Source organism: Athene noctua, chromosome 10, assembly GCF_965140245.1.
Source record: "Athene noctua chromosome 10, bAthNoc1.hap1.1, whole genome shotgun sequence".
NCBI lineage: Eukaryota > Metazoa > Chordata > Aves > Strigiformes > Strigidae > Athene > Athene noctua.
In genome coordinates, this window is record NC_134046.1 from 9,235,303 (window position 1) to 9,259,369 (window position 24,067).

General features: G+C 42.2%; 1 protein-coding gene across 7 annotated transcripts in view; it reads right to left on the reverse strand.

Annotated features, from left to right (window-relative positions):
* FOXP1 (forkhead box P1) overlaps positions 1-24,067 on the reverse strand; it is a 391,592-nt gene that overhangs the window by 319,370 nt on the left and 48,155 nt on the right. The window lies entirely within an intron of this gene.

The window sequence follows — 24,067 nt, forward strand, 5'->3', positions numbered from 1 at the left end:
TCAAACCCTTTAATATCTTTAAGATTCCATAACCCCAGAGAGCATCTTTAATTCACCCTCTTTTATTCCAGATGGTCTCACAAAAAAACCCTAAGTTATCACATTCTGGTAGCCCACGATAAAACACATCCTATGACATGATGTTAATGCATGTTAAAAAAACAAAGTAAAATTTATTTAAAAACAAAAAAAAAATCCTAATTGGAACTATTTCCCCCTATAAGGTGACATTTGCAACAACACACATTTTTAAAGAGCCCCAGGATACAACACATCACTTACTTCCACCGGACAGGCATGGTAGTGCCTGGTGAAGGCAAGCAGAGTTACACATAAGTATCTGAGAGCAGGATTTGGCTTCAGACTCCGCATGAAGGCAGGAATAGGGAACTATTGTGCTGCCTGTTTTCTCACAGCAGATCCCAACTAGCTTTGGCTATGGATCCGGCACTGCCAGCCAATTTCAAGAAGAAAAAAAAAAAGAGCCTCCGACCCTTTCCTTTCTCTCCCTTTTTGTAATCTCTTGCAGGCACAACCGCTCCAGCAAGCAGCTCCCCTACCAGCCCAATATTTACACTAAACCACTAAAGGACTTTCTATTATAATGCTATCTCATTGATACGAGATTACTTCTGAACCACATCAAACCCTGCAATACTGTGAAAGGCACAAATGCCGTCTCAAGAAAGAGGCGCAGAGTGGATTATTTTAGTCTCGTTATTTCAACGGCACTTTTTAGATTTATGTAAAAAGTAATGCAATGCTACAGTAAGTGTTTCTCCCCTGGGGGCAACTTAGTGTCTATATGGATTAAATGTACATGCGTAAACACTTGTGATAGCTAATTATATTCCTGAAAACACCTGATTCTTACCATTTCTTAATCCTACAAAACAAAAACACTTCAAAAAAATTCCAGATAATAATAAATTTTATCTAATGTCTTTGAAACTCTTCAGAGATTTCCACCTGAGAATCAAAAAGTGTTAAAACTCCTGCCTCTTTTAACTCTTACAAAAGATGCATGGATGTAAAAACCCAACAGAATACAGCACTTGCCCTCTCCTCTGGTTGTAAAGAACATGAAAGCGTAACCCGACATTTTTATTCAAATTAAATTATACAAATTTTTTTTATCTTTTTTTTTTTTTCCTTCAGTATGTAAAAACCCCACCCTATAATGAACACAAGCTTAAAGCAACCTCTTCCAATGGACCATTTTACTTATTCTACAATTTCTTACCCAAATTACACAGGTATAATTATTTTGACACTGTAATGAAAAGAAAATGGGATTTGGGCACTGTGGGTTTATCTAATAACACTATTTCTTGCCAGACTTCACAGCACTGACAATCACAAAGAGCCCTGTCCATTCCAATAGGAAATATTTGATTTTACTGTAGGAACATTATTTATTTTCACCAACTTGCTATTATCAGAAAGGATATGATAGCTGAATAATAAAAATGAAATCAAGAAATTCTGGTGTTTCAAGGCTTTATTTTTTTCTGCTCTCACTTTTGACATTTTCTTCCCCTGGAGAGACAAGATAAAGTGCTGTCATAAATGGGTGACTTTTCTTGTCAAATGACAGATTTGATTCTCCATGGCAACCACAAATCAAGGTGCTAGTCTGAATTAAAGCTTCTCTTAAAAGGCGTCTTTATGTTTATAAAATGAATTTAAATTAAATAGGTATTAGGTACAGTTTTTTACCTCCATTTATTTATTGACTGAGGAGCTCTGTACTGCGTGGAGCATATTTGCATTTTAAGGAAAGACAACATATTGTACTGGCAGATGCACAAACAAAGCAAGTTACAAGGTCATGCTACATATACTAGTTTACAGTACTATGAATGGTATACAGATGGACAGCAAGCAGTTAAGAGGTACTTAAATACTGGAAAAAGCACAAAAATTACCTACAGAGTAACAGATGAAGGAAATCTCTCCTCATTTCATAACACTGCTTTCTTCCACACATAGTTAATAGAGAGTCATGTAATTGTCACAAACAGAATGCCAAAAGGGAAAAAAATAAAAAAAATCAGATGCTTCATCCTGTGCCCTTATGCAATCTTACTATAGAGCATGATACACTCTTACAAATGGTTGTTACCATGACTTTCAAATATCCGAATTTATCCTGGATTTCTAACTTCAACTGCTCTAAAAATTCACTTTCTTGAGGTCACAACACATCTGAATTTCTTTATTCAGAAGATGAGTCAGTGGAGCCTCTTAGTTCCACAATTAACCTACCTTATTACCTCTTTTTTTAAAAACCTGAAACCCAGAGAACCTAAATTGCACTGTAATACTCTCCTCATTTGGTTTCCCCAAAGAAATGGGAAAAATCTTTGCACAGAACACGAGACTGAAATTTTTAACACATAGGTAAAGCCAAATATATATTTTTACACACGTTCACAAGGATGTAAATACTTTCAAGAATTCAGATAGCATTGTAAAAATATCAAAATAGTGCAGGTTTATCATCCAATTCTCTTGGTTACCAGAGTCAAGTGGCTCCACATTCACTGCCCTTGTAAGCTCTGCCAAATTTGATTTTAAGCTTCCTGACGTTAAAGAAGGTTTATACAGTATTAACATGAGATCTTCTCGCACATTTCTCAAGTTATTACACAGCCTTTTATCCAAAATTACAATTTTAAGCAGCGCAGGAAGACTTCAGTTCAGCTTCACAGGCAGAGATGGACAGAGGATGTCTTCATCCCGCCGCCAGGCTTTCTGCTTCACTTCACCTCTGCCGCCCGCTTTCTTCCAGAGAATGGCCGATAAAAGGGTGCCAGCAACTTATAAACCTCTTTGCACCCTGGCTCTGTGCAGGATTCGGCCCCTGCACCCTGTCTTGGGGACAGCCCCTACCTTGCTGCCGTGGCACAGCTCAGACGCAGCTACTGGGGTCCCCGCACGGCCAAGCACGCACCCGCTCCCCGACTTACTGGCACCTGTGTGTAACCCAGAAATGTCCCAATCTTGTACCAACAGCTTTTTGACCCAAATCCCCCACCTTAAGAACTGGCAGGGAATAAGGTCGGGCCTCTCCAAATACAAAGCGTAAACATTCACTACATAAAAATCAAAGGACGCTTTGCTAATGTACTACTGTATAAGTAACAGCCTCATTAAAATAAGACTAATCCGTAACAGAAATGTGCATTTTATGGGGTAAGCAACTGAATTTCTTACATTTTTATTGTGAGCAAAGAAAAAGAAAACGAGACTACCTATTTCATTCATACTGTAACCTGATCACAATGTTTATACGTGCCTATCACAGCGCTATATAAATTAAGTCCCAAGAAAGGGTCTGAGAAAATAAAATATGGTTAACTTCAAACAACACCTTCAGCTCAACTCCTGAAAATCCTTGGCACTTCTTGCTAGCACTGTTGGACATACTCGAGGTTAAGAGGCAGCCTCCTCAAGATCTAAATACTGCACTTTTAGGAAAATTCCCTGAATTACTACTATGCACATTAGAACTGCACATGGAAAATACTCTCCCGGGCTGTTGCACAAGCTGGATGCCGTGTGGTAAATACTGGGAGCATTTTCTACTAATGTAAGGGGATGGAGGGTGAAGTCTACACCTCACGCTTAGGTTTTCTCTCCTTCAGGAGCATTAGGGTGCAGCAAACAGGTAGACGATTAAGGTAATTCCCTGCATCTCAGCAGAAAATGGGGTGGTTTTCTAGGCCTTTAGTGTCGGCCGACAGCACGGGTTTGCCAAGTAAGTAGGCAAAGGAGAACTAAGCACTGAAAGAAAAGCTTGCAGCCACTAAAATTGTTGTTAAAATTGTAATTCACAAATGGGCAGCCACAGAGCCCTGGTTTGGGACAAGCTGCAGCCAAACGGGCAGCAGTTCCCCACTTCAGCAACAAATATTCCAAGAATAAATATGGTATCGTCAAAGAAACTGTGGAAACAAGTGAATTTGGGGCTCTTGATCTTTCTGGGGGCCCGCAGTGGTGCTGAGGCTGCACCAAAACCTCCTGGGAGCACCGGGGTGTCTTCCTGTGCAGAGTAACTCAACACAAACGCGCAGTTGTTGCAAAAGAACTGCAAAAGGAGACAACCTGGCTTAAATGCATTAGAAAAAGATGGTTTTTCTTCTCTCCGACGTCTCAACCACGCATTTAGCGGGAACGCAGGACTTTGATTAGCAAACACCTGAAATTTAAATTGGGGTACGTCGATGATGCTAAAATCTTCCTTGTGCACTCAGCGGGCATTTCTGAGCTGGCTTTTGGCAAATACATTCAACCCTCCCCTTAACTGTTGTGAAGCAGCACAGCCCACATTTCGTATTATTTCTAATGCATGGCATTTCATTTTATTGAGCATGAGCTCAGTGTCGGCGATAGCCATAAATTTTACTACTTTAATAGTATATGTTATCTGACGTTTCCTAACACTGAGCTTTGGGATTTGAGACTGACCAGTCTTGACAGAGATGGATAGTTTGCATAAGAGTTATAAAGAGAACAGCAGAGGCTTCAGTGATATTTTAAGCAGAAAAACTATGCAACATACTTTAAAAAGTGAAAAGACAACCAGGAAAATCTTTGGTTGGTAATCACAGTCAGGAAATGCCAGCAAATGTTTTGAGATGCTAGCTGAAAATTTGAAAAATGTTAAAAGCCAGCTTTGCTACCTTTAGCAGTGAACTATAAAGCTAATCACATATATTTTTGGGGTCCTTAACGTGGACCAGATGGAACTACACCGCATATAAATAAAAAACATTCTCTAGTTTGTGGGCTGGTTTGAATTTTATTTCATTGGATAGAAGTAGAAGACAAAGTTACCAAGTAGGTTTTAGTCTGAGTAAATCACGAAGCAATTAACAGGAGTTCAAAGATACATTTTCATCCATCAGACACTCTACTGCCTTCGAGATTGCACATGAAAGTTACTGCAAGTGAAAAAGGGACACTGCCAGCTTGGGACCTCACCACGTCCATGCAAACTAGGTGGGAGCAAGTTCAGGTGCAGCACCTGCTCCTGAGGTCCTAGGTCCATGGGGGGGCTCCAGCTACACTCTACTGCATCCTAAAAAAAAAAAAATCATCATTCTTCTCATCTGTTGTTTTGTCAGAAGTAATACAAATTCATTTGGGAAACTGGATAACAAGGTATGGAAATAGTAGATGCAAAGCTGCAAGGTAAATAAAACTAAGGAGAATAATTGTGAATCACTTTTTAAGTTATAAAATTATTTACTTGTTCTGATCTGAGCAAACATAAAAGAATACTCTCCCAGGCTCCAGGCATTGTTACCATCAATTAACTAACAATTCCATAAACAATAAAAGTATTACAAAAACAGCAGCACATCCCCACCTACACATTAGCACCAGTCAGCAAAAAAACCCAACAAAAAACTACAAACAACACTTCCTACTCCTTGAATTCCCAAAGGAAACTCCACCCCAGCTGCTGTAATCAAAAATACAGACTTAACAAAGTGCCTGCAAGGTTAAGTGGCAATTTTAGGTGTTACTCGTAACAGAAGTAAAATAATTTCAGACACAAGGGTGAGTGTAAGCTGAGAACTCCTTGAATACAGACTTTTGTCCAAATGATGATTTCTTGCAGAGACTGTGTTCTCTGTTTCAGGATGCTGAAAGGCGAACGGGTCTATATGAAAAAAAGAAAAAAAAAAACCAAAAAAACAACCACTAAACCACGCATCACTGACCCACCCCCACAACAGCAAAGTTTCCTTGCAGCAGGTACGGATGTTTTCAGGAGAGGGCTGTGCAACAATCGTGCTACCACACACTGGGGTGGAGGGACAGTAGAAGAAGGGGACTCCAGCCTCCTTCCTCCCCTCCTCTTCTCCCTCACGCAAGTCCACACTTGCCTCTTCCCACTGGTTTCTCAACTGTGTTCTCAAGTTTCTGTGGGTCAACATGGCACCGACTTGGCATCCATACAATGCCTATGAAATCCAGGGAGTCACGCAAATGCAGCTGAATATGCAATGTCTTCTGATTCATTATGAATAGGCAGAAGCCATTTTAGCCAGGATGGTGAGTATCTTCATTTTTAACTTTGGAAAGCATTCTTTTAAAAAAATAATCCTGACTTTTTATTGCTCCTCAGTTCTCCCAAAAAATGATCCAAAGATCCCTGAACCCACACACACCATTACCACAGGCAGAGTCACTGCTCCTGCTCTGAAGTTAGGCAAGCACTTAGAACAGGCCAATACCAGCAACCTACAAAAACGCAGGCTGATATAAATTACGCAAACGTATCGTGCATCTGGAAGATGGGTATTTTAAAGTACAGCATCGCTGTTCAGCAGACAGCAAGCCAAGCCCCTACTTGCTCCTTCTCCTCCCAAGTATCTTTCCTGTCAAAGTTAGTAACTCTTTTCCCCCGCAAAAAAATTATGGAAAAATTCAACTGTCCCCTGGGAGATAATGTGGTACAATCACAGAATCAGTTCAGCCTTTAAAACTGTGAAATACAAGGTTTTTAATCCTGTTTTAAGTGCAAGTTTCAATACAAACTGAAATTCGAACCCTCCAGGATTTCCTTCTAAGAGTAAGTGATCCAGATGAGGATCTCCTTCAACGTATATATAATAATAAAGTAAAAAGTACTTATTATGGCAGAGGAAGATGATTTATAAAACGCAAGTGTAGAAAATAAGTATTTACCTTCATAACAAGCAGTTTCTTCTTGGTTACTGTGCCATAAATGTAACTTTCTCCCAACAGCAACTTCTTTAAAGATGTTTGTCAACTTCTGTCATTCACAGACACACAACAAAGAAAAATGTATATCTTTCTAATGAGATGCACCGCCAAGGATGGTTGTCAGCATCATAGCACTGCTGTTGTGACATGTATTTCATTTATTCAATACATAACGGGAAAGCTGTTTAATCCAGCAGTCCAAGCAACGTCCAAATAAGCATTAATAATGCGGTGAATAACTGATCATCACTAGATGGTTTTCAGCAAGATAAAGGTTTTTCCCTCCCCCTTTTAAAAAATCCTCCTAGTTAGAAAACAAAGAGGCAGAAGTTAAGACGGTTGCCTGCTACCTCCTACAACGGGCACACATCTGCAAGTGCCAACCTGCTCACAGCCGAGCCCATCCTTGTGCGCCGCGGATTTCAGCACTACATCAACAGATTGCAGCAGCACAGCAGGTGGAGCGGGGGGCTAAGGGAGAAGCAATTAACATGTATTGTGTTTCCCATTTTTCAAGGTAGATGGCAAATTCTGTTTCACAGACATGTACAAATTCGTGTACGAAACCCACTGCGTAATACAAAGACATCTGTGTTTACCAAAGTAATCATTATTGTTTAATGCGTATTTTTTACACCATTTAACAAATAACTTTAGCTCTGATGAACAGGGTGATTTTCATGATAGACTTAAAAGGAAAAAAGTTCGTAAGAAATGTGGAGCTGCTAACACATGCTAAGTATCGAGACAAGCGCGGTGGATTAAGGGCAATGCTCTGACCTCGTGTGTTCTCACCCCATGCACACTCTGTCAGCACGGGCCAACAAGGAATTGGTGGCTTACCGCCTCGCATTGGGATGGAAATTGTCTTTGTGATGCTTCCCACACCGAACTTTGAGCACACACGCAACAAAGGCAAGCAGCACCCCTTCAAACACCACGAGCAACCACAGGACTAAAACCCCACCGTTTTGGGACCGACCCCGCAGCCAGGTCTGCATCCTCCCCCAGCCCCAAAGGGCTTCCAAGAGATGGGTCCCAGAGTGGACACCCCCACCCTCAGGACTGGCCTCCCATCATCACAGCCGTGGGGAGGTTCCCCTAAGTACTCCTGCCTTGCCCCTTGTAGCCATCAGCTCTACCCCACCGCATCTCCCCGTCTGCAGGCTTGAGCCCGGAGGGAGTGATGTGCCCAATCCTTGTAGGCTTCAAGGAAAGCTGCAGGCAGGCAGGCAGGGCTGACACATGAGGATGGGGGAGCTCAGAGGAGTGAGCTGAGTCGAGACCCCGCTACACGTTCAGTGATTATAAGATTAGTGTGTTTTTATTTAAAGTATTATCCGTTAACATCCCGTATTACAAAAGTAGCACAACAGTATCGACAGACTGTCAATATTAATAGGAGTGTCTAATGTTATATCAATACTAATTTAATTTCTGTTATCTGCAGGCTGCAGGGCCTCTCTGAAGAAACAGAGGAACACGAATGAGAAAGCCAAAGCAGTGACATAACAGGAAAACGAGCCATTCCTTCAGCTTCTCCATCATTCAGAGGAACCCTGCTGTTTAACACAGTTGTCCTCACATCTTGAGAAAAAACACCGACAACAAACCCCTCTAAATTTCTTTCCAATATCACCAGAACCTCCAATCTCTTTTTCTTTTTGGTCAAAAAACATCTTTTTTCATAACTACAGCATTTTCCCTAACTACATACACCCAAAATCTGTAAAATAAGTGTCAGACAACAGCAATTACAGGCTGATGAATAACTCACCTTTACAACATAGTGTTGATTCACAAAGGAGAACTTCCAGACCAGTGAATGACCCAATCTCATACAAACCTTAAGGGCCACATGGAAAAGGCATATTCTTCATTTTACATGCAAAATATTTTTTTTTAGGGTAAAACTTCTTGAAGACGTGTATTTTAATGAGGTTCGAAGAAGTGTCCCTAAGAGTACACGGCAAGGACGTGTTGATAAGTCTACCTGAGGTGGGGAGAAGCCTTCGTCCTTACGCGGGGATGCTTGGCACAGCCAGGATCACAACACCACCCCTGAGCTTCCCACCACTGCTAATGTACTTTAAAAGAGAGAGGAAGACAGGTCCACGATGACAAAATGTCAAAGTGAACAAAGTAATTGAGCTAATTATGTAAACATTCGTTATTAATAATATTAAAATATCCTCTTTTGCATTTTCTTTTTGTGGTAGAATGAGCAGCATCTAAGGACTCAGAATTATCATCTAAGAACTGAGGAAAAGAGGAAACTGCCTAAAATGAAGACACGGTATCAAAGAATATTTCTCTTGCTTTAGCACATGAATGATCCCAACTGTACTCGCTACAAAGCATTAAGTGGGAATGCAGGGAAAAATATTCTTCTCCTTAAATACATTTCAAATAAGTGATTTATGGCTTTCAAACTGTGAAGGAGAGAAGTGGAAAAGAGGAAGGTATTGGGGTAGGAAATTGGCTTACCTCATGATACTCCATGGTGTGTGACCAGTTCCCACAAACGGGTGAATCCTCCTTCCCCCATTAATGAGGCTGCAGGTTTGTTGGTTCCCCCCCACCCAGCCGGAGCTCCCCGCCGCACAGCAAGGTGCAGGGAGCCCACCCCACTGCCCACCATACCCTCAGGATTCTACATCGCTCTGCCAAATTTCAAAGGGTAATGAGACCCAAAGCCCTCTTGAAAATACCCTGAAGGGGTACTGAGCCTGGGGCAGCAACTCCAAAATGCCAGCACTAGGCTGGGTGAGTGACAGACCCCCTGTGGGCCTCGACGCTGGGCCACATCGCCGTGGATGGTGGCATCCTCCAAATACCATATCAGAACAAGACGAAGCAATGCTTAAAATGGAGGTGGGGAAAAAGCAACTTTTACGCTGCCATTAAAACACTGACTTCTCTCCCCTAGGAATGTCTGTGCCCTCCCAACAAGTTCTCCTTGCCAGATTTGCAGAAATTTCCACTCACACAGAATTCTACCTTCAAACAGATCGTTGCTGTTACCCATGCTTGTTGCAGTCACACAGATTAACATTAATTGGTGGTTGTGAAGAAGCCATGTCTGTCAGACTGTTTCCCAGAATGACAGAAAGAAGGAAGGAAGGCAGAAAACGAGGGAAAACAGTCTGTGGCCTTTGAAAACCAGGGGACTGCGCTGCTGAACAAATCACTTCCAGGCAGTTGGGGATGGAGCCAGAAAAGTATCTTTGAAAGAAAAAAGAACTGGTGAGAAAGCAACAAGCAAGGAATGCAAGGGGAAAAACTGTACCACAGGGAAGTTAATCCAAGAGGAGTCCTATAAATTGGAAAAGGATAAAAATTAGGAGTTATTGGACAAGGATTAGCATACAAGAGGTAGTTTCCTACCAGGAAATGGGGACTGAATGGTTCAGGCACGGTACAGCCAAGGACCTCAGAGGAGGCAGCAGGAAGAAATTACAAGGCATGATGACGCAGGTTAGCCTGCAAACTAAGAAAGCAAATTAAAGATGAGTTTCTGGGTCTGACCAACCACCAGGGCAGCCTAGGTCACCTCAGGGGATCTGCAGAAGAGAAGAAACCCCTCCAGCCTGGCCATAGAGGTTTGCCTTTCTGTTTGCCTTTCCACTTTAAAGTTCCAAACCTGGCTGTTGGGATTTATACATACAGCAACAACACCCTCTGAGGATGTGTTCACTCCCATCTGCAGGGTTTGGGCTGCACTGCCTCTCACAGCTCTACACCCCACAAGCACAAACTTTGGTGAGAAACAAGCCACGGACTACACAAACTGCACAGCGCAGTTCAAGAAAGGGATCTGCCATACAGGAACCCTCATTGCCAGCTGTACTTTCCTCTTACCTCTCTCACCTCTTTCTGCTCACCGCCTCCCATGTCTACAACCACCATTTCTGCAGCACTTATCCCTCCTCAACCTTTAGACAAACTTCCAAACCCCTTTTCTCCCTGCACAAGTGGCAGCACCGATGGGAGCAGCATCAGCCATAGCTTATAACTCGCCTAATGAATGCCAGCCAGAAGTGATTTGTAGGCATCAAGTAGATTATTATTTTTTGAGAGAGTGGAAAACAAAAAGAGGGGCACAAGCTTAAGGTGTTGTTGATGAATGAAGATGAAAAGAAGGTTTTAGGGTGAGAAGTGTTTGTCTAGTGTGACCTAAACCATTCAAACCTCATTTGATAGATGATGGACATTTATTCCCTGCTATGTGTCACTTCAAAGTCTGAGGTTTATATTAAACAAGAAGTCTTCTCCTAAGTTGTTCTTCACTTTTTCCTGGAGTTTATCACACAGCACAATACCTGGAAATGTAACCACGTTTAGTTTTATTATAAAGTCATATGGTCACTAGTAGTACATATTAGAAGATGCATTTTATTGTTTTTCATTATGTAATTGTGTGCTTCATTGCTTTTCATCTGTTTTTCCTTGTTGTGGGAGGTGGCACAGCCCAGGAATACCATTTTTCTGGGGATGAGGTTCTAAGGGCAGAATTAAGGGCAGAATGAAACCAACCCACCCACGTTCTGCTCGGATGTGGTGCCACCGCCCTTCCCTCCTCTTTGCTCCCCACAAGCGAGAACCAGACTCCCAACAAGGTGACAGTTTGCAGTCTGAGGCAGGGCAAATCCAGCTCTTCTACCCCACAAGGCTTGTCCCTACCCAGAGAAGCCATCAGCAGTAAGTACTTAAAGTAAGCAAAGACACCAGGCACAGCAGCAGCTTTAATCAAGAGAGAAGAGATTTTTGAAGTCTTGTATTCAAGTGTGATCCTTCCTCCCAGGCACATGCCCCACACCACCACAGCCACCACACAGGCAAAGTCATCTCCTACAAGGGCTCCACGTGCCTGTACTTTGCTCATGGGTTCAAAGATCTCAGCCCAAACAAAAAGCTGCCAATTAAAACCAAAAGCAGAAATAGACTCTCCCCCATGAACTTCTCCTGCTTCCCTTGTCATTCAGTGGGTTTCATCCCGGCAAGATCACACCCCAGGAATTACCATTCAGTCTTCCCCCTTCCCGTAAGGAAGGAAAACAAAAAGAAGTAAGATGCTGCTAAGATGGTATCTGCATGCTGCTGGAGCTATTGGAGACACTCCTGCAACAGAGGAGATGCTTGCCCTGGACTTCCTGGGATAGCAGGAAGGGCTGCGGAGTTACACACCAGCACACCAAAGCCTGAGAATCACTGAGTAAAATTTGAGGACAAAAATGTTTGCCTTTTTTACACCTGGAGAAGGATGTCTTTTCTTTGGATCTTGGTTTGCAACCTTATGAGAAGTTGATGTTTGGAAAGAAATAGTCTGTATCGTAAAACAAGTTTTCTCCAAACAGCTAGTACCACCACTAGTTTTGAATATGGGGTTCCTTCTACTAAGAGACATGATCATTCACTTACAGTTGTTTACATTCCTATACGTTAAAAACAAACACATTATGCTTATAAATTACGCAACTAAACTATACTTGATGGGATATGCTCCTGTTTAGTATTCACATAAAGCACTGCAGCATTTAACCGCAGGGTAGATTTACTCATTTACTACATCTATCCCTTTAAATGTGCCCCAAAATTTGTTTTCTCAGCACTTGCTCACTAAGATTGTTTTCAATATTAGCTTTTGGGGAGTTCATTTTACTTAGATTCTCTATTAGAAGAGAACACCACAGATTCACTGAAACTGTTTTTCTCCACCAGACGCTGATTCACACAGCAGCAAAAAAAATTTCATGCTAGCCCTGGCCCCAACCAAGTTTTCTCTGTGTCTTACACAGAAAAAAAAAAAAAAAAAAAGGCAAATAAATGCCTTTGATTTGAGATGCTCTGCTCTCCTGCACTCTGAACACACAGACCTAATGGTAGTGCCCCTCCTCCCCCATTCATCAGCAAGTTTCCACTACATCCCAGCTAAGCCCTTGAAGACCCCACAAATGTGCACCCAGGCTCAAAGTATGAAGCTCAAAATTATGCTCCATCAAGTTGCTCCATCTCACTACACTTTTAGAGCTTTAAAAAAAAAAAAAAATCAAATTCTATTGAATTTCTCTCTACACAGCTGCATCTCTAATGAACCCCCATAAAAGTTAAAACTTACATTCAGTAATCATATGCAATTGAAACATCATAAAATGAGAAGTCAAGGAACTGTATGTGGGCTGCAATGACTTGTCTTATTGTATTCATTCCCTTAATAAATATATCTTAAAAATAACCTCACAGTCACACATTTGCAATATAATATAAAAATAACACTGGATTCAAATTATTAAACAGGTAATTTAATAGAACGAGAATTGAAATGTAGGACAGTGAGCAACTTTATACTATAGGAATAGGATGATTTTAGCCAACACAACTATTTTTCTTTTTTGCATTATCTTTGCATTTATAATACTACAAAATCCACATAACCTTGACACTGTAGTCACCTTAGTAACAAACAAGTGTAACATTCACTTATAATTGAAATCCCAATAGGGTATTTGATTCAAGTAACACAAAAATCAGAGGCCCCTACTCTGTTGCTTATTTCTTAGTCACATATACATAGGCTAAAAGGATTTAAAAATAGATATATTTGTACACTATTAAATCTACAAAGCAGAACCATTTAATTTTAATTTAACGCAAAATGGAAACAAATATAACACCTTTAAAAGACATGATGCTAAAAAGAGAAGCAAATTATTTAAGTTCTAGATCAGCACAGCCTGGCAAATTCACACCGAGTAAAGGCCAAGATTTAAACCAGCCTTACAGCTGAAAGCAGCAGCTGGGCCAGGGGACCATCGTACCAGCCACACTGGCCAGGCAGCAGCCACGCTCCACTGTGCCACCACAGCCCAACGCTGATGGAGCAGGACAAGCATCCCCAGCCCATCACTGCACCAGCTTCTGCTTTGCACAGCTAGTTTCATTTAAATTGGGGTACTTTAAATGAAAGAAAAAGGGCAGAGCTCCTATCAGTGCCCAGAAGAGGAAAGGTCTGAGCTCCTCAAGACCAAAACTTTTTCCTTAATGATGGCCAAGACCAGACATTTTAGAGAAAGGTGCAAGAAACTTTTGACTTGAGGGTCTTCACCTCTGGGAAAAGGGGTTTCTGCTGAACCCTTTGTTAGCTTTGTCCTAAAGCAAGAGAATTGATAGTCTTCCTAACTTACAAAATTAAACAAAATAAAACCACTCCTACTCAAAGTACCTGCACATGCTTGCGATTACCTACGAAGTTAATTCCTCTTACTGTTTCACACCTAGTTCTTTGTAGCTAGGATTTACAATTTTATTAAATGATTATCTAGTTCTGTTTCAAAACAACAAAAAAAACCCCAACACTTAACTGCAGCCTAATCATCTGAAGCCATCTTTTGCTTTGCTCACGTTAGCTTGCTCTTCTCACAACTCCAAAGCCACAAACTTTCTGCCCCTGCAGAAGAGCCTGCAGTGCACCGGCACAGCCCCAGCCACGCATCCCGCTTGTCAACCGGGGCTGCCAGCTGCCAGGGCTCTGTCCTGGCCATCACGCTTTTATTAAGTCCCTGATGAGTGTGATTCAATTAACGTCACCTGAAAAGCCACTACACCACAAATGAAAGGCGACAAGGAGTTGAGACAGGAGCAGGGGGGAGGGCGGAGGGCAGACCAGCCAGAGGACACGGCAGACCTGTTACTGCACCTGGCAAAATGGGTTTGATCTGCCTATGCCTGGGGGGGTGACAGGGAGGGATGCCGGCGGGGGCAAAGAATTTGGAGAAGTGAGGCTTTTAGAAAGTTCTTCCCACCCCGCTACTGGAAAGGCAAATCGGAGGCAAACGCATGCTTTTTATTGGGTTATTCTGTCGTCAAGTGTTTTGTCTATACGTAGGACAGCGGTGCCGATCACCAGCAAACGCCTGACGGAGCGATGAGTTGTACCTTGCTGGAGGCAGGCAGGATGCCCACCGACCCTGCTGGGAGGTCCCTGCCCGAAACAGCTGCAGGAGTGGGCTCCTTCTGCCGGTGGCAACAAGGACTCGGCTAAATGTGGCAAGCTACAAGTTTCTGTAACAACATGCAAGTCTCCAACATGTGGCCCGTAACGTAGCTGTTGCCATGGTAAATATTCATGTTTAGTGAAAAGTGTTAAATCTTGTATCATAAGTTAAATCAGCTGCCAAGACACATTTTCACAAGTAGGGGAATTTTTGTCTTTTCAGAATGGAATGTTTTTCAGTTGACATTGATTTTTCCCTAAAATAAGTCCCCCAGAAAGGAAGCCAATCACACGTGAGGCAGTCCAAGAGCTGAATTACTCTACTCCTTCTCTGAATCATCAACAAGTGTTGTGTGCTAGTGCGTGTGTGTGTACAAATGCCCTGTAGCTTCATAAATCCCATCCTCCTATACAAATGAGCAGTTATTCAATTTATTTGGAATATTAAACTAATGATCCCAGCAGAAAGAGCACCAATGTTCATATTTTGGGTGATGAGACTTCAAAAAGAGGAAGTATCTCAAAAGAAATAATTAAACTTAACTTGCCCTAACTTTTTCACAAATACAAGACTCAATCCTGAGCCTGAAGATACAATTGTTTATGTAGGTCAAGAACAGAAATAGTAAGTCTATTTACTTGCTCTTACGATTTTGGTTCAGTATTTCAAAAGAGAACAAAAGAGAACAAATAGTTATAATGCAGTTTCAGAAAGAGAGACAAGTTGAAATTAATGCAGAATTGGCTAAAAAATGCTTGTTACTTTTATTAATTTAAAAACTGTTGCAAGGAAATCTGACTCCTACCAGTGCAAGATCTGCAAAATTACATGTATGTGTCCCTTTGACTCCTGAACTGCTCAAAATTGGCTCATTCTAGCATCTTACGGTTAATCTTCCATATTTAAAGCAAAATGCATTTCCAACAGAAGGTTCTTTACAATAAGTGGGAAAAAATCTTAATTCAGCAATTAGCCCAATTTCATTCAGAGCAGGGTAAACAACTCCTCTGATAACAGAGCAACAAAGCAGAACTAGTCCTAAAGTCTGAACAGAAAAGACAAAGTAGTCATCTGCTTTGACCCTCTGCAACCAAAATAAAACTACAAATAGCAATGACCTTCTTGCTTTCTCCTGCCCAAGCGCCTGGCCAGGGAGACCTTCTCCCTGTGACACACACTGGAAGGACTCAGGCCCGGGACCAGCCCCGTAGCTCCCACAGATGCACCACTGCCCTGCTGGCGGGTGGAGAGCTCTTTGTCAGCATTGGGTTTTCCTCTTCCACATCTCTCTTCGACAACCACAAACTGGATTTCACCTTGGTTGTGTCTTCTGCGGAAAGGACTCTGCCCAACAGATTCCTTTCTTCTTTACCTACCTCTGAGTAGCAACAGCCAGCAGCCAGTCACATCCTTGTTTCTAAGTTAAGAAACACTTCTGATTCCTCCTCCTCTCTCTAATTACTGCTCCACAATCGATTTGCCGTACCCCATGCCAGATTCGCACCTTAGCTCCTCACCTCTAGTCATTAAAACTCAAACTCTCCTCCCATCTTCTTCACAAAAGACATTTTCTAGCAAGAAAGCTACTGCTCATGCTCTCTTACCTCTTTCTCTACTGAAACCAGCTCTACCAAAAGGCTGAAGCATATTTAGCACTCTCAGCTCCCTGCTTGTCTCTTTCTTTTATTTTATATGGTTCAATGTTCTCATTCTGCCTTCTCTCCTTCTTTCTCTACCCCAGCGCTACAAAAAGACATCTTCTGTGAAACCTTAAAAAAAAAAAAAAAAAAAGATTGCTGAATTAACATGACTTGCACTGCATGGTATTTTCAGACCAGCCATTTGCTAATGTCGCAAACACAATTAGGAAGTCAGGGAAAGAGCTTACAGGAGCAGATGAAAGCTGCAGAGATAAAATTGAAAGCTTTTACCTGACAAGCTCTCAGGTTAGGGTTCTAGGTTGTCCTTGGATCTAATAAAGCTATAAAAGAGCCATATTAAGGAGATGCATAGTCACATTGCTGTAAATATCAAGTGTAGCTTTTTCCATCCTCCTATAGACATGGATTTTTGCTATTGCAATTTGCAGGCTGGTAGCCATAGGTGGTTTAAATTCTTGATGTCAAAAAAAGCTCAGAACATTACTGACAATTAAAAACAGCTTTTACACATGCACAATAACGCTTCTCATGCTTTAAAAAAAATAATATGCATATCCATATTACCATCATAATAAGTGCCACAGAGTGACATGATATGATTGAGTATAATGGCTCCTTTGGAGCCATTATGGTCGATCAGTAAATAATACACTTTTGAAATTGTCTAACTACATATTTACACTTGTCAACTCTCATACACTTCAGTGACAGAATTTAAAAGAAACACTGTAAAAAACTGTAAGAACATTAAACCACAAAAACATTACACTGAAGTGGTATTAAGGTTTGACTTAAACCCACAAAAACATGGAAATTCCAGGTTAAGGCCAAAGCTCCGTAAATGACACTGTCTTTAGCTCGCTGAGCCGTGCCCAAGTGCTTGCGATGGTCGGGGCAAAGTGAGGGATGAGGCAGGGGACGGTGGGGTCACGGGGGCAGGAAGGCAGGGGACCGTAGGGTCATAGTGGTCCAGGACATCAGGTGAGCACCGAGCCTTCGTGGAGGGCTCTGGCCACCAAATTTTCAGGAGAGAACCAGCCCACCCAGAGCGACTTGGCTGTTCAGAAAGACACCATTTTATGGTATTTTAAAAAAACAAAGCCTGGACCTTTCCTCTGTTTATTCAGATGAAATTCCCAATTAAGTTAAGAAGAATTAGTCTTCACTTATTTTGGAAGAGGCCCCACTGAGGCACTGGGAGTTTTGCCTAGCTGAAACACAGGGAGAAAAACTTCAGGCTTTGACCCTAAAAAGGCATTGTCAAAAAAATATGTTAAACAAACATGACAGCGGAACATTAATATCCCAAAGATTCACTCCATGTGGGGAAAAAAAAAGACTGGGAAGCAAGATGTTTTTTCAAGCGTAAAATAATAAGCTTGGTGTTGGCTTTTTTAATTGATAATTTTGTGTCTCTTGTTCAGCTGTAGTCACTTTTGTTCTGAGCAGCAGTGGCAGAAACTTTATTGGTTCCAGTAGAGCTCTGCTGAAAACAATAAGCATCAAGCCCCCAAACATCGTCTTTCTGCGAGGGTCACATCCTGCTGCCCCGGAGTCAAGGAGATATTGAATGCTTGTGAGACGTCAAGAGCAGCCCCACGCCCACAGCATCTCCTGCGCAACAAAAGGACCCCAAGCACTTCAGACACTCCACAGTACAGTCCACACTGTAAAAAGCAATGATGGATATTTTCCTAGAGTAAAGGTCTTCCTTTCATAGATATATAGATAGACAGATCGATCCTTGCTTAGACTTTCTTCTACCTAGCTTGTGAGAACAAAATCCATAAAGGCTTGGCATGGCAGACTCTTGAAGTTGTTTGAAGACACAACTACCACAGCCCTGTCAAAAGGGAATTACAGCTCGGTTTTATAGTAACTCTCCCCTCGACTGGCTGATGACAGAGCAGCCTCCCTCTATGCTCAGCATCTGGGATTTTACAGCCGCTGTATATAAATGGGATTTTCATGACAAACAACTCTGTATTCGGTTTCCTTGTATATCTGAAAGTGAGACTGATCTCTTAAGGCTCTGCCAGGAAGGAGTATTAATGAAGACAAAGAATATTTCAGGCTATTTCCCCAGGAGCATTATCACAATGACAATATAATGACTTTGTCCTACACAAGTACTTTAAGTCCACGTCCTCCTCCTGAAGCAGCTCTTCAGGACCCCCCTGTACGCACATTCCATGCGACAGCCCTCGCAGCCCCCTCCCCGCAGCCAGCATCCCACCATCCCACACTGCCCAAAGAGGACAAGATCTGCCATCAGCTCAGAGAGCTTTCTTCAGTCTCTCATTTCATAAGCCCTCCCTGGAGATGTTTGCTTTTGTCTAAATATTATAAACCACGGTACGATGAAGACTTAATAAACCCTGTTGCCTTTTCACTTTGCGCAGCGTCTGTCTCCTCTCACCCTACCTCACAGCTCATGCAAATGTCAGAGTGAGAACAGTTTTTACATCTCTTCGGGTCACCCCAGAGTGATATAAGCAAAGGTAAACAAACTACTGAAGTCTGGGTATTTTTACTTCAGATGGGATGTAAATCAGTGGATGAAAGCTGGGAATAAACTGGCAATACGAGGGCAGCTTATTAAAGTTTCCTCCCCCAGCTCAAGTGTTCCCTCAGTGTAATATAACTGACATAGCCCTACACCAAGGAAAAACACAACCAACCCAAAGAGATATAAATATTTCCCCCAAAGTCAAAGACACTCTTTCCCTCAAGATGTTTGGCCAAGTCTTACAGAAAGAGAAAAGCACTTCCCTACCAAAAGCAGAAATCATCACCTGTAAGAACCCAGGAGGAGGAGACCGGACACAACCCCAAGTGCTCAGGAGGAGCAAAAGCTCCATGTTGGACACCCCAATGAGGAGACCAGACACCACGAGCGCTCCGGACAGACACAAGCTCCACACGGGACTCCCCAACACAGCAGAACTCGGACAGAAGGTGCTCAGTTCCTGCCATACCACATACACCACCTCCCAACCAACCACCAGAGCAAGAGCTTCATCCCAGGGCTCAAATCACAAAATGACTGGTCTTGAGTAGAGCTGAAAGCCCCTGGGAAGAGGGTTTTAAGAGCAGTAGCTCCAGCTGCCACTTAATTGTCTGACCAGTGGGTGCCCTGAACCCACAACCTCCTCACACCATTATCTCCTGGCAGAAATATGATATGTGCTCCCACTCTTTCCTCCTTGCCTCCTTGCTTAAAGCTTTATGGCTGCTGGTGAGGAAATGAGCCTGCCTTGCTCTACCTTTCCCTCCATCACCTTGCTGTCTGAGGACTGGCGAGAAACTGTTTCAGCTGCTCTTACACTTCTACAGCATCCATTTCCTGAGGCCCTTACGGAAAAAAAGGCTGTCTCCCATCTCCTGCTGATGATAGTTTTATCAGATAATAGCACAAAGCAGGAATGATCCTGTGAAGCTGTTACCAATACTCAAAAGATATCTGTATAGCAGCAGTGACACGGAGATCATGCTCACTGCATTCACCCAATGGGCAAAGCCTGAACAAGGGACTGGCAAAGCCTGTCTACTGAAGAGCATACCCTTACTTTAACCTGTCATGAGTAGCTGTTTGGCTTTTCTGATTTTCTGCATGAACACTGCACTTTTTTTTAATATTTTATTTTAAGTTAAAACCTGCTAAAATTCAGTGGCTCCAGACACAGCAGTGCCAAGGAAAAGGAGCCTCTGGTCCCTAAGAGGGACTTTTCTCAGTGCTGGCTTGACACATAAAATCTGTTTCTTCATTTATGTCTTCCCTCTTACCTATTTTAGACATGACATTGTGAAAACATAATAAAAGCTTATGAAAAAAAAAAATAAAGGCAGCTGAGAAAGTATTATTCAGATCATACTTAAGAGGCCTTGGCTCACGAATGCTCCCATGCCAGGAGGATAGCCGCTTGCACACCCCAGCTCTGACCCTGTGCCACGCCAGCGAGTGTGGGCTCTCACGCCTTCCCAAGGGACCAGCATCTCCATCTCCAGCAGCGTTCAGAACTGCCTTGTTCAATAAAAACACAGTTACTGCAATACAAAACTTCAGCTACAAAACTCACTTTGCGCCGTTAACACTCTGCATTTGATGAGGTGCTGGTGTTTTACAAGAGTTTGTCGTCCATACGCTTGCGATCCGTGCAAACTCAGAAGTTCATCACACTATGTGACATCTCTGCTGTGCCACTCCTAGTTCAAAATACATCTTAAAGCATCTCAAGTATTGACTAAGGGATTTTAACCACTCATTCAAAAACTCTACCAAGCCAGGGTGAAGCCTTGCAGATAAAAGCTCTGCTCAGGACTTACAGTTTACCACCTTCACACAGCAAAATCTTTTCCTGTTAAGTGATTTATCGGAATAATGGGTATTATTTGTATGATAAAGCAGATTACTTGAAAATCTGTCCCAAGAAATCTTTATAGACACAGCAAAGTCGGGGCTTGTTCTACTACTGCAACAAAATTTCTGTATTTGTTTTCATAACTATAAAGCAATGAAAAATACGGCTAATTTGTCCAGGATAAAAGTCTACAATAAAGCCCTCATTTTAGGTGTGAGAAGATTTTTGTACTTAGAAGGCGTGAAATTCCCCTTTCTCCTGGTGACGAGAAATGTGCCTTGATGCCCCATCTCCTCCAGGACATAGGCAAAGTGGAAATAATTTTCAAAACTAGTATGTACACGGAGTAACATGGTTAACATCATCCAATGAATTTAGATCCACCTACACGGTATAAATATATCTAGATACACTGTCACCTTCAGCAGAATTCATTAAAATAATGTTGTATCTTCCTTGTTAGATGTAATTTTTTTAATTGAAATTTAATCTTACTGCATTATTTGGTAGATTTTTAATTGACATTTGTAGTAATTAATTGGTAAGCATTACAGCTTTGTCTGAAGAATTTAAAACTAAATTTGACATCGAGATTGGCCAGCCACTGCTGTGAGGTGCCTGCTGGGAGCATTTCATCATCCTCCCAGCCCCTCCTGCTGATCAGAGGTGGGAGATGATGGTCTCTTTCTTACAGTCATGAATTACATTACTAATGTATTCCATTACCACCACGCAAATGTCATGTTAATTCCTGATCATCATCAAGTCAGACAATGGTTTCCACGCTGGCACCCAGCCAATTAGCGGTGTGGAAAAATATTCCGCCAATTATATAACTTGAATTAGGTTAAGGACTCAAGAGAAAGCAAAATAAATGCTTTGAAAATACTTCTGAGATAAAATGTAAGTTGACACTGTCTTCATGTGCTATAGCCGATGTTATACAATCTGATAGGCAGCTGCCAACATTCATAACTGTTTATTAAATCTAGCCTCTCTTTATGGTGGCAGCTAAGATCTGTATTTTTACCAATATTAGGTTCATTGTGTTATGAAAAAAGACCAAAATACTTAGGAGCATTCACACCAGCTTATAAAACATATTATGTAGTATATTAAATTGTTAAAATTACTTCTCTCCTCCCCCCCTGCCACAGAGAAAGTTCCATGGACAGAAAAGTTTCAGAAAAACAAAGTCTTTCTGTGGCCACTGATGCTTTAAGGAGCAAGGGAGATCCTGCAGGCAGAACTGCCATCTCGGGGCTGCTGCCACCTCTCCCACTGCGCAGCCCTGCCAGAGGATGCTGGACTCAGCTCCTGGAGCTCAGCCCCACTCCCCCCATCCCACCGACACACATCTGGGGTAGCACAACCCGCTGACCTGGGGGAACCCACTCCTGCTCCACAGCTGCAGACAAACCCCTTCGTCTTCTGCTCCCTGGCCATCACAAGAAGTATCATGGGCAGATAAAGCCTTCTGTGTAACCAGAAGCCCATCCAGCAGAGGAGAGGACTGCGGCAGGAGCGGGGCATCCCCGGAAGAAAAGGTCACCACGAAGCTTGTTGTTAACGCCTCTGGCCGTGGGGGGACACAGCAGGTCTCAGCACTGCATCAGCCGGCGTGCGCAGCGCCGAGCCCCGCCAGCAGCACGCTGCACTGGCAACTCCCTGTGCCACCAGGCTTTTAGTACCACCCCATTATTTTGATTTGTTCTGTTCTTAACACAATTTATCGTACAAGCATGGTTATCTCCAATTTAAAAACGTACACAGCACCAGTTCCTCGACTTCAAAAATTTATAACTATGAGCAATTTGTTAAAACCTTTTACCGTATCTTTCTGTCTCATTTTCCGAGGTGCTGCAATGAGGCAATTCACTGTTCTGGCTGCTTACCCTAGATGACCTTTGCCTGCCATAAAATGGTATACAACTAAATGCTGTGCTTTAAATAAAACCCTTGCCTCTTCGAAAGGCCCTACGTATTCAGCCAACACAATCAGCAGAAACCACATTTGGTTACTCAATAAGCTGGAAACTTCTAAAACGCGTACAGCAGTGAATGAATTCCTGACATCACCAGGGACACTCAAGTGGGGAACAAGAGAGACCGCCGAGAAGTGGCTCTTGCTGCAGCCGGAGAAAGGATCACTCCTTTAAGCTGAACTCTCAAGGAAAACGAGAACAAAAACTGAATTAGCTCAACACGTACCCTCTGCAGTCAGCACATTGCTAGGCAACTTACCATCTCTTGATAGAATTATGGTGGAGGGCTGGTCGTACATCAGGGTTAAGATGAACACAAGCACCAGTTTTGGCCAACTGCTCCTTTCCAGTGGGACTGCTCAATGCCTGGTCATTTCATATTATTATTTTGCAATATTTTCTAGGCACCTAGAGAGTCTAATGCATTCAGAAGGTATTTTAAAGCTATTATGTGACATGAAAATTTTAAGATAACTGGAAGTAAGTAAATTTTAGGAGGAGTAGCACAAGTCCTTTTCTTCATTCAAGCCAGCATTTAGAGAGAGCTAACAATCCTTCTTTTCATTTTTATTTTTTAATACTGAAGCTATCCAGAGGGCACGCTACTCAAACACTTTGTCTTTACTCCAGATGTCAGTCGGCCACAGCTCCATACCTCCGTAACTCAACCTGGTATTTCAAAAGGATGCTTCAAAGCACCCCAGTCCTTCCATTTGCCACCGCTGAGACCAGACAAAAAGTCTCATTACAGGCAGTGCCACGGGGCTATCACAATACGTGGTGATGCTGCACTTAACCTAGGCCAGCCTTAGAAGGGCCTCAATCTTTAACAGTGACTTGCATAGTAAGATTTGAACTCCAGGCATTATTTACAGTTATTAAAGAAGCATTAAACAAATGCAGACTGCTTTAGATAGAAGCATGTACCTTGCATATAACCACAAGTTTTCCAAGCATACTTCACAGGCACAGAGAAATAATTAATTAGCTAACCACTGTGATTAAAAATCAATTGATTCCTATGTGACAGAGCAGTGAAAAATTTCTGCATCGCTGGAGAAGTCTGGAACTGGTCGCTGTTTGGGGATCTCAGTTGTATCAGGGAGGCTGGTAATTCAGACATGAAGGAAATGGTAAGAATGTCTCTCCTGCATGAACACTCTGAGCTGCCATATGGGTTTATTCAACTGTTTACTACACCAGTCGGTAAAAACTGAACAGCTATTATAATCTTTGCTAAATGACATGGTAATTATGCTACCTCTGGAAAAAAAGAAAAAATGGAAACTTTAAAAAAAAAAAAAAAAATCACAATTCACTGA